At 36.2% G+C, this 10,774-nt stretch overlaps 1 long non-coding RNA gene across 1 annotated transcript; it reads right to left on the bottom strand.

Moving 5' to 3' along the window:
• Positions 1-3,361: 3,361 nt before the first annotated feature.
• On the bottom strand, positions 3,362-6,145 carry LOC149500378 (uncharacterized). Its single transcript, XR_016325061.1, has 2 exons — positions 6,040-6,145; positions 3,362-3,742 (listed from the first exon to the last, which is right to left on the bottom strand). It is a non-coding gene; the product is annotated as an uncharacterized LOC149500378 (long non-coding RNA).
• Positions 6,146-10,774: the final 4,629 nt, after the last annotated feature.

Below are 10,774 nucleotides of genomic sequence, written 5' to 3'. Positions count from 1 at the left end.
GTAATGGAAAATGGGGCTGTAACTATTTTGTATCATCCCGATTACTTCTCAATTATGTTTCCAATTTGATAACACGCCGAAATGCTTTATTCGCTCAGGCTTCTAACATAGCATTCACACGTTCGACATGTGAACTAGCTCATAGACACAACCCACTGACTTCCTCGTCGGATAATCTCAGTGAGCAGCGATTCCGATCCGGTGTTAGATTCTGCGAAGCATTGCTCTTGCATAAGTGGCATTAGCAATTCTCTTAGCTTGAACCCAAGAGCTCAGCTACCAGTCCGCACGTAGTTAGAATAGCCCGCTTGACTACCAACGTTTAAAAAAAAACACGGCTCCTATCACCCGCACTGACCTCACACTGTTCTTCCATTCACAATCCAAACAAGGCACAGTCAGGTGGCTATACAAAAAACCTTTTTATTTGTATTGGAATTGAGTGGAAAATGATTTGGACCATCCTGCATGACCAACAGATTTCAGACCGATAAATTCGTTGATAATGTTTGAATACTGAAAATCAACTGAAACGTTAATCTCAATGCTGAAACAGCTGACCGAAGTCGGCCATATTTGTTGCTATGGAACGTTTATGGTGGCTTTAAAACAGGGTCCCGTTTATTTGATCGTTCTAAATGGCATTTTAACCTTATTTATAAGGCTTTTAAACTCCAATAACACATCTTACATGTGTATAAGTGTATACATATAAGCCAATATGTGTTTATTTGTGTGTGTGCGTGCGTGCTTGCGTGCGTACGTGCGTGCGTGTGATGTGTGTGTGTGTGTGTGTGTGTGTACGTGTGTATATGATGTGTAATACTCCGAAACCGCTGGACCGATTTTAATGAAATTTTCAGAATGACCTAACAGTTAACGTTTTAAAGGTTGGTTGGTAGTGATCTAATTAAAATAAAGTCTAAGGTAAGTCCGCAAAGCGAGACCGATTTGAGTGGTTACTTATAAATAAGACTAAAACTGTTAAATGGAGCTATAACTTAACTCTTAGTTCCTTGTTTAGGTTTCCGTGTCGGGGCCTCTATGAATACGCTCAAAGGAATTGAGAGTATTGAGACGCACTTATAACGAAGATTTTCATGTATTTACCCGTTAACTAAATAAAGAATTGATTTACACCCACGCTATGAACACAATGACGCAGCGAATAAGCGATAATACAGCAGTAGGTACATTAAGCTAATCCCTTTTAAAACGTCGAGAGGCCTTCGGCCTACAGGCCGTCCGCTTCACTCTTCTGTACTGCGATGTCGGTAATTAGCCCCGTTGATCAATTCGGCGAACAACGGTCTTCTCATTGTCGTAGTGGATCCGAGTTCACAATTCTCGTTTGTGGATAGCATTGAGTAATTAATTATAAAGTTAATCTGTATGTACCAAATGTGTCGCTTAGGAAGTATACGAAACTAGAGAAGGTGTAATGGTAATGCCATAGTGAAATTAAATAATGTGATGCGACTTTTTTGTTAAACAACTATTCACTAGATACTGGGATGGCTTAGGTACTACATATAAGACGTTTGTGTTGAGACATCTTATCTAATAAATCGTGGTGAAATCGACTATCTTTCAAATGAATATGTTCTAAAAATTTGCATATGAAAGTTCATTAACTTAATAAGTAAAACGCTATGGTGTAACTAAAGCGAATATGGTAGGCGTAGAAATTATACACAGCTTACGTTACAAAATTACATTCACTCAAGTTAGACCAGTTCACAAATAAAGATTAGAACGGAAATTGAAAGACATCATAAAACAGCCAAGCACAGGAAAAAGAAACAACTTTACAAAGTTGAGCTTAGGTAGCAATGCGCGAGTACTGCCAAGTTGATTAGCGGGTCAAAACAACAAGCGTCCGACAGCAAGGCTTTTTTTTTTTTTTTTTCCTACCTAAGCTGATAGCCCTAGCGGCTATGTCAGCGTAACCCTAACTTTAGTAGGTGAGCTCACGGGGCTCAAACCTGACGATGTTGCTAACACGAACCCTAGCAAGAGTCGTGCTTCGCAGAATCTACCACCGGATCGGAAACGCGACCCACTGAGAAGATCCGGCGAGAAACTCAGTGGGCTGTGTCTGAGAGTTAAAACAGCAAGGCTGGTTACGGACTTGTATATATGTAAGCTTGTCTTGAAAATGTCGTAAGCGAGATTCAGGCATCTTTCAAATATCTTGCGCTGTATGATGGCTACCCGCTACATAACCTTATCTAGTGATGTGACTACGCCGCTTCTCAAAAAGCAGGTCCACTTTTTTTAAAGTAAATGTTTCTAACACGTGTTCGGTAACGACTTCAGCTATAGGAATAACATTGGGTAATGAAAATCGAACCCGGTTTTTATATGACGTTACAAATTTACTGGTTGTATATCATTTTGTAGACGCGCATGGTTTATACTATAGCACCGCACACCGCCGAAGAAGGTTTTATCCATACTACCTTGACCCGCTGAGTTCAACTACAGTACGTTTCCAGAGATCTTTTTTGCCCCGTACCACCCGGCTCTGGAATGAACTCATTATTTATGAAATTATTATTGCCCACTCGTGTTAATTGAAATCTTGCACGAATCGATATAAATGGAAAGTTGTTTTGCATAATCCTTCTACAGCGCGCTGAGTTTCTTGACACGAAAAAGAGTAATTTTATTTTTAATAAAATTGTTTTTACCATGCCTTAGGGGATCTTTTGTAACATTCTATAAATATTGGAGTATCGACTGAAATCTTTGATACATACAAATGTGGTTTTAGCTCTTTATAAAATAAAATTAAATTTCTATTGTGTAACCAGAACTTATGTATATCGGATTGTTATTATGGTAACACCTAAACAATAATCTGTCGTATATTTATTACTATGTTTAAATTAAGAAAATAACAGACCTAAAATATTCTTAGAACGTTTTTCTAATGTATTTTAATAATCGTAAATTATATTATTTACATTATACATTCATTCAAAGATATATCATAAACACATTCAAGTATTTTTATAAAATCACCGTCTTCTGTTGATTCAACACTAGAAATATATTGTTCATGAAATCAATTCACTTTACCTTCCCAATAGAGCATTATTCTTAAGTATTATGAATGAAGTAAGTATTATCTATGGGCTTTATAAGTATTGAAAACCTTTTGTTACATACTTGTCTGTACTGTACTGTACTGTACTGTACTTGTTGTACTGTACAATGTCTTTGAACGTCAAGCTTATTGAATCATGCCAATTAACCAGAATAACCTTCAAAAAATAAGTTTTTTTTTGCAAAAGTAGGATATACGTATTATGTAAATAGGTTTTACTTCACTGGATATTGATAGAAAACCCGTGACTGAATTAAGCAAGCCTTTATTGTATAAGTTTATTTGTTAATAGACAATAATGAACAATTCTTCTTCTTCGTCGCTTTCTTCATTGCTGAAGCTCGTGTCCCTGAAACTTGAGCGTGGCCTGTCTCGTGAGCTGTTTCCATCTCGTCCGGTCCTCGGCTTCTCAACGGCTAAGTAATCGGCCGCGCGGTCTCTTTCCTTCTACTTTGACCGTCACAAATAAAATTGTTATTTTATTTATTACCTTCTGTGGCCAGAACCAACTTACAACCCACCTGATAGTGAACGTTTCGTCAGCAATTCCAGGAGTATGCCATATATCCTATGCCACATATTTTGTTAAAAAGTTTTTACGATAAAGCATAATTTGTTTTACTAACATATCTGTAACCAAAATAAATTGAATGATAAAATATTTTTTAATTAAGTCAAACGAAACTAGCCACTAACAAAGGTTCGAGTTCAAAATGATATAATACACGATATCTTCATGAAATACTATTAAGCCTATAAATCATATCTGGGTACGGTAGGGGTTGGTCCTGAATACATAATGCGACCGGATAATCTACAAGCATTTTGATTCATAAAAGCAATTCTGCTAAATTTGACCGGCTGTTTCGTAAAAAAAAACTTAAATTTGTGCTTAAATTTATTAAACAAATTAGTACTACTATTCACATTAATCAGACCCACCATTGATGCTCTTCTTGACAAAAACATCTCTAAACTCTTTAAAGTCATTTGGTTACCCATTTGGTCCCAGCAAAGAGTTTGTCAAAATTCAAAAAAAATTCTTCATCTCTGTCTGAGAAAATATAGACTTGCAACAGAACGGATCCGTGACGTTTTTTTATTTTATTTTATTGCTTAGTTGAGTGGACGAGCTCACAGTCCACCTGATGTTAAGTGATTACCGGAGCCCGTAGACATCTACAACGTAAATGCCACCACCCGCCTTGAGATGAGTTTGACGGTCTCTGTTTTATAATACAACGGCTGCCCCCAGCCTTAACGACAACAACCGAAACGCATTACTGCCTCATGGCAGAAACAGGCAGGAGTGGTTCCTGCCCGTGCGGACTCACAAGACATCCTACCACCACGAATTTCTCATTGATTCACCATTATTCGTGTACCACTCATTTATGTAAACTTTTTACAATTTAAACTATTTAAACCAATATTATTTTGGCGTTAACTTAATTGTACAGTTTGTTTCATCGGCTTCTACAATTTCCTTTGATTCGTCGTTAGCGGCCTTAGTTTGACAACGGAGCCCATTTTCCAAATGAAAATTTCGAAAACGAATCAATTCAATAATTTTCTGTACGTTCATTTGTAAATTTATTCTCTACGCATGAAAATGAAGCTTCATTTACATGATTCGCGCAAGACTGTTACAAGAATGGAGTTCCGTTGGTATTGCGTATTTACTTGTATTATTAAAGTGTACATTCTGAAGAATAATATTCAAATGCGACGAAAGCAAGCCACTAATAAAAAAACCGATTATTGAAATGAAAAAATAAAGTTTTTGGTTATATAAAAATGAATTGCTGTTCGTTAGTCTCGCTAAAACTCAAGAACGGCTGGACCGATTTGGCTAATTTTGGTCTTGAATTATTTGTGGAAGTCCAGAGAAGGTTTAAAAGGTAGATAAATATGAAAATGCTCGGTATTGAATAAAAATAACAATTTTGTTTTTCCTTTGATGTGTCCCCCGTCGGACGGATTCCGTTTGTTTGTTTTAAGTTTATTTTATACAAAAGCTTAGATCTTCAATTTATCGATTGAAGCACTACGAATTCTGCCGGGTCAGCTAGTATGAAATAAAATTATTTGTAAACCATAGATCGATTAAATAAGCAGTACAATCAGTTCATATATTCAAGATTCGTATCAACTCAGACTTTTTTCAATTTACACTAAAATAGTCTACAAAACTAAACAGGCGTCACAAATTCTATTAAATTTACTATTTTAATAAATATTCTATCAAACTACAAAATGAACTCTCTTCCTCGATGAATTCCGAGAGCCGTGACATGCATTCTTAAGGTCTTCTGAAAATATTCTCAAACAACGTAATAGGTATCACAAAAGATTTGTGGTGTCGTGGGACACCGGATAGGAACGAAGTTCCTTATTATAAAAATATTAATTTTAAGTTCTATTCGAGGTATAAAGAAAATAAAACTGGAGGTTTCGCAACAATCCACGGTCATTCGGTCACGTGCGAACTTATTGTGGTACACTTCATTCACGGTTGTTTGCATAAGAGTTAGTGTATTGCGCAAACGAACGCTCTGAGATCGTGGTCAATGAATGATAAAAAAAATATGTTATTTTTTTGTACGTTATTATAAAGTTAATTCGTACACTGTGTGCATTACTAATTTGTACGTTATTTTAAAGTTAAGTCGTACACTGTGTACATCTATATCTATATCTATACTAATATTATAAAGAGGAAAGATTTGTTTGTTTGTTTGTTTCGAATAGGCTCCGAAACTACTGGACCGATTTGAAAATTTCTTTTTCCATTAGAAGCCGACATTGTCCCTGATGAACATAGGCTCCTTTTTTTAATTTTTTTTTTTTTTCTTTGGTTTCATGTGTGTTTTAATGTTTCCGAAGCGAAGCGAGGGCGGGTCGCTAGTTACTAATAAAAATCTTACGTTACGGACGTTTTTTCCCGGTTACGGTACCCCTCCGCATCGTCCCATAAGGAACTTCGTTCCAATAAGTAATTTATTTTCAAACGAACAATATTAGTATTAATCGTAAGAGAGACGAACAATAATGCCACAAACACATCAGGTCAATCAATAAAATATTCTCATTTAGCGATAATTATCCTGAAATTAACTGCCCAACCTCTCTAATTACAAAGCCTTTTAATTAGCACTTAACAAAGCATCGCAGCCATTGTGTCGGTATCTAAATTATGCAGTACCACACCATCAATATTTATCGAACGTTCGGGAGTCATTGGCGGAATTAAGGGTGTGTGCGAACAACGTTTTGTATTTAATTCGATGTCATTTGTAGGCCTTGTCGTGTGTGTTTGATAATTAAATGTAAACCAGATTAAATTTTGGTTTTGTTATGACAAACGATGTTATGTTATTTCTGTAAATTAAGCGCGAAGTAGAAAATTGCCAATTTATTTTGTCTTCTTCTTCTTCTTCTCAATCGTGTCACTCTTGACAGAGTGGTCGTGATCGTCATATAGTGTTGAAGGGGAAGACTTGATGCGTCTCACGATGCCCCGTCATCTGTCCCTGCTCGAAGCCATTCTACTGCACTCATTTAGGGGTCCTCCCATTGCAGTTTTAATTTGGTCGGTCCACCGCACCGAAGAATATTTTGTCTTAATTTAAATTATTTTGTCTATGACGAGATGTTAATGGCCGAAAAGTTCGATATTGTACTTTACAAGGTTTAGGCTACCTGTAAGTATAATTATAAGAAATATTCAAATTTCTTGATTTATTTTTTACGTTTTTTATTTTAATAAGTTGTGCACGGTTGAACCTTCTGATGATAAGTGACTATTGTCACTCGTGGTTACTGAAAAGGTCAGCCGTATACAGGAAGTTTCCTGAAAATCCGATACTTGCATTTTTTTTTATTTAGGTGATTATAGAATTTTTAAACTTTTGAGAATTTATTTCATGGAGGAGTAATTAACTGTAACAAATTGTTCCTTAAAATTCCATAACAATTAACATTTTCTGCTTAGAAAAAAATACTTCTATGATATACATTAGAGTAAATAGAAAATACCTAACATATTTCTCGTCGAAAATGACATTTGATTCCGAAATATATGTGAGTAAAATATGGAGTGACGTGCGCGGGATCTTTCAATATTTATTGAAGCAGGGTTGAAGGCCGAGGAACTAATAATAATGTAACGGAAAATATAAATAACATTGTGAATATTGATCAAAATAACAAGAAGAGTCATGGCCTGCCAACGGCGAATGGGGGGGGGGTCATGGGGGTCATGACCTACTAGCTACTTCCAGGACTTTTTTTTTATTGCTTAGATGACTTGAACTAACTTGGACTCATTGAAGAACATCATGATTTATTTATTATCTATTGTTATCAAAATTAAATTATAAGTTCTTAACTTGCCCACGACTATGTGACCCCCTCCTGGCGCCAAAGCTGGATCCGCCCTTGTGGCCTGCGGGATAACACGCCCAGTCCATTCGTATCTGGCGATGCGAATGTGCCGGTGTTCGAATCCCTTAAGCGAGTACCTATATTATTTTATTAACTACATACTAACGGCCGTCTGGTGTAGTGGTAAGTGACATGGTCACTACACAAGGGGGTCGCGGGTTCGAATCCCGCCAAGGGGAGATATTTGTATGATAAATATAAATGTCTTTTCCAGGGTTATGGATGTATATTAAATATATGTATGTGTATAATAAAAATCTTACATTTATTTCCGTTATCTGGTACCTGTAACACAAGCTCTTTACGAACTTATCACGGGACCAGTTAACGTGGCGTGATTGTTAGTAAATGTTTATTATTATTATTATTTATTATACTTAACAAATTTTTATGAATGACTTCGATTTTTTTTATAGCCCTTGTAGGCAGACGAGCATACGGCCCACCTTATGGTGAGTGGTTACCGTCGCCCATGGACTTCAGCAATGCCAGGGGCAGAGCCAAGCTTCTGCCTACCGCAAAATGGTGAAGGAATAACATCGTGTAATAAAAATCAAACCCGCAAAATTAGAATTTTCGTAATGATTGGTGGTAGGACATATTGTGAGTCCGTATGGGTAAGTACCACCACTCTACCTGTTTCTGCAGTGAAGCAGTAATGCATTTCAGTTTGAAGGGCGGGTCAGCCGTTGTACTGTAAAAACTAAGACCTTAGAATTCATGTCTCAAGGTAGATGGTGGCATTTATTTTGTAGATGTCTATGGGCTCCGGTAACAGCTTAATATGAGATGGGCCGTGAGCTCGTCCACCCACCTAAGCAATAAAATAAAATAAAAAAGTAGACCATATCAAGGGTAATTTAAATAATTGCCTACAATGTACCGTGATGATTAAAGCTTTTAGAGTGATTGCAATTTTATGTTTAAAAGCATCGTGAATTTTTGAATTTTCAAAATATTCTTAACACATTTTTCAACTCTTGACAGAAGCACAAACACGAAAAAATTCCTCGATCTTCAATTATGTTAGACAAAGGTTGGTTTACAATTATAATTATGTTATTACATAATCACATTAAGCCTAAATGGTCAGTTGAGTACGTGCATGTCATAATGGTAATAATAACTCTTAACGCCTAGGCGGAAGGCGGCCACTTCCTCCTTACCCAAACGGCGTAGTGAATAAATGTAGACGGCTTGGCTCTGCCCCTGGCATTGCTGAAGTCTATGGGCGACGGTAACCACTCACCATCAGGTGAGCCGTAGGATCGTCTGCCTACAAGGCCCAAAAAAATGTTTTATTTATTTATTTATTGCGTATTTTGGTGAACGAGCTCACGACGTTAAGTGTTAAGTGGTTACCGACCACAGACATTATAACGCCGCTACTCGTCTTCAGACACAAAGGATCTTTTCAGAGGATCGCGATTCCGATCCCTCGGCAGATTCTGTGAAGCACTGCTCTTGCTAGTGCTGATATTATCAAATTCTCTCAGATTGCGCTCGTGTGCTCACTTACCCGCACGCGCGTAGCTGAAATAGCCCCTTATACTACCAGGGAATAGATAGGGAAAAAAAAACATGAACCTCAAACCTATGACAGCTTTGCAGGGAAAACAGACAGGATGTTACTCATCCGTGCGGGTTTACAACACGCAACCTGAACCTATTTGAAAAATTCTTTCACTATTTGGAAGCTACACTATTCCCGAGTGTCGCATGCTATAATCTTTTTTGAAAACAATTAGGGATCTTTACTAAAACTGCAATAATGTAACCCAAGGTGTAAAAAATTGCCTAAAATATTCTTTACATCGCGTGTCCTGCGAAAACTATTGATGATAGAATAAAGATATGTACTACGACTTTGTAGAACACATTATTAATTACAAAAAGTGTCGCGACAGCATATGTCTAACTACTGTAGTTATGCCGCAATAAGTGTTCTTTTATTTAAAAAATAATACAACGTCAAAATATATCGTTGTAATTTTTGTTAAAGACCCCAGCGGAGCCGTAGCGGGCCGCTAGTGTGTTATATTCAGGAAAAGCCCCTGCTCATTTCCACTGAGAAAATCCACGTAAAGACATGTGGTAATGCTAATCTAGAATAACACCATACTACCGATATCATGATTATTCTTGGCTTCGTATATGACAGCTGTCAAATAATATCGAATATCAGTTAAAATTGTTTTTCAACGATCCCGTAGTAAAACATACTGAATATCCTTTTTGCGGGTTAACGACAGAGGGAAGATTTTTTACCGAGAGGGGAAATTGCTCAGTAGACCGACGGTCCAAATGTTATTTATTACTCGGAACTTGTATATATGCAAACGTATCTTGAACATCTCGTTAGCGAGCTTCAAGTCTCTGGCAAATATCTTGTGCTATGTATGTTATAATTCACCCTAATGACGAAAATAGTACGCAATTTCAATATTTTCAATATTGTTAATTAATGATAATTCAAGGATGTCCTAACGCCTGACAGCATTAGCTCAATATAAAGGATCGATATGAACTCTATCTGCATTAAATTTGAATATAACCTCAACTTTGTCAACCCTACGTATCTTGTCAAATATGATCGTAAATAATATAGGTAGTTATGATACATACTGTACATACACATGCTACACAAGATACGTAATATAACGGGTACTGGATCGTTGCGATGGCTAAAAAAAAACTGAATATATAATTTGCTGTAATCTTTCATTAATGCTATTTTGTTTGTGTAGAACGAATTTATTCAGACATGATCGAATACAGTCATAACAAGAATGTATTGTATTGACATAACAGTAAAATTGACTAGCCAGCGAAAGATACATTTGCGTGCAATTTGATAATTAAAAAGGAGAACATAATATGTACCTGTATGTTTAAAATTGAAAATATCTATAATAATTTATTGGATGGTTTAATTAAAGTAACAAATAACTATAATTTTATAAAATGTTTATAGTATTAATTGTAAGTACATTTAACTTTTAAGCACACTTCCAATTTCTAATTTAATCTAAATAAGATAACAGTTCTGACGTCATCTCTTATGTATTTAGCTAACACTGTTTATAGTTTGTTTTGTAGAGATAGCTGATTTTTGTTCTTTTTATGTTCAATTTATATCCACCAAATGTCTATATAGAGTGCTACAATACTTTGGTCATATAGCAAGAAAACCCTCTGAAAACCTGGAGAGACTCA

The sequence above is a fragment of the Bombyx mandarina genome, chromosome 22 (assembly GCF_030267445.1).
Source record: "Bombyx mandarina strain Sakado chromosome 22, ASM3026744v2".
Taxonomy (NCBI): Eukaryota; Metazoa; Arthropoda; class Insecta; order Lepidoptera; family Bombycidae; genus Bombyx; species Bombyx mandarina.
The sequence above is the reverse complement of the archived record's forward strand: the minus strand, read 5'-3'. Positions and strand labels throughout refer to the sequence as shown.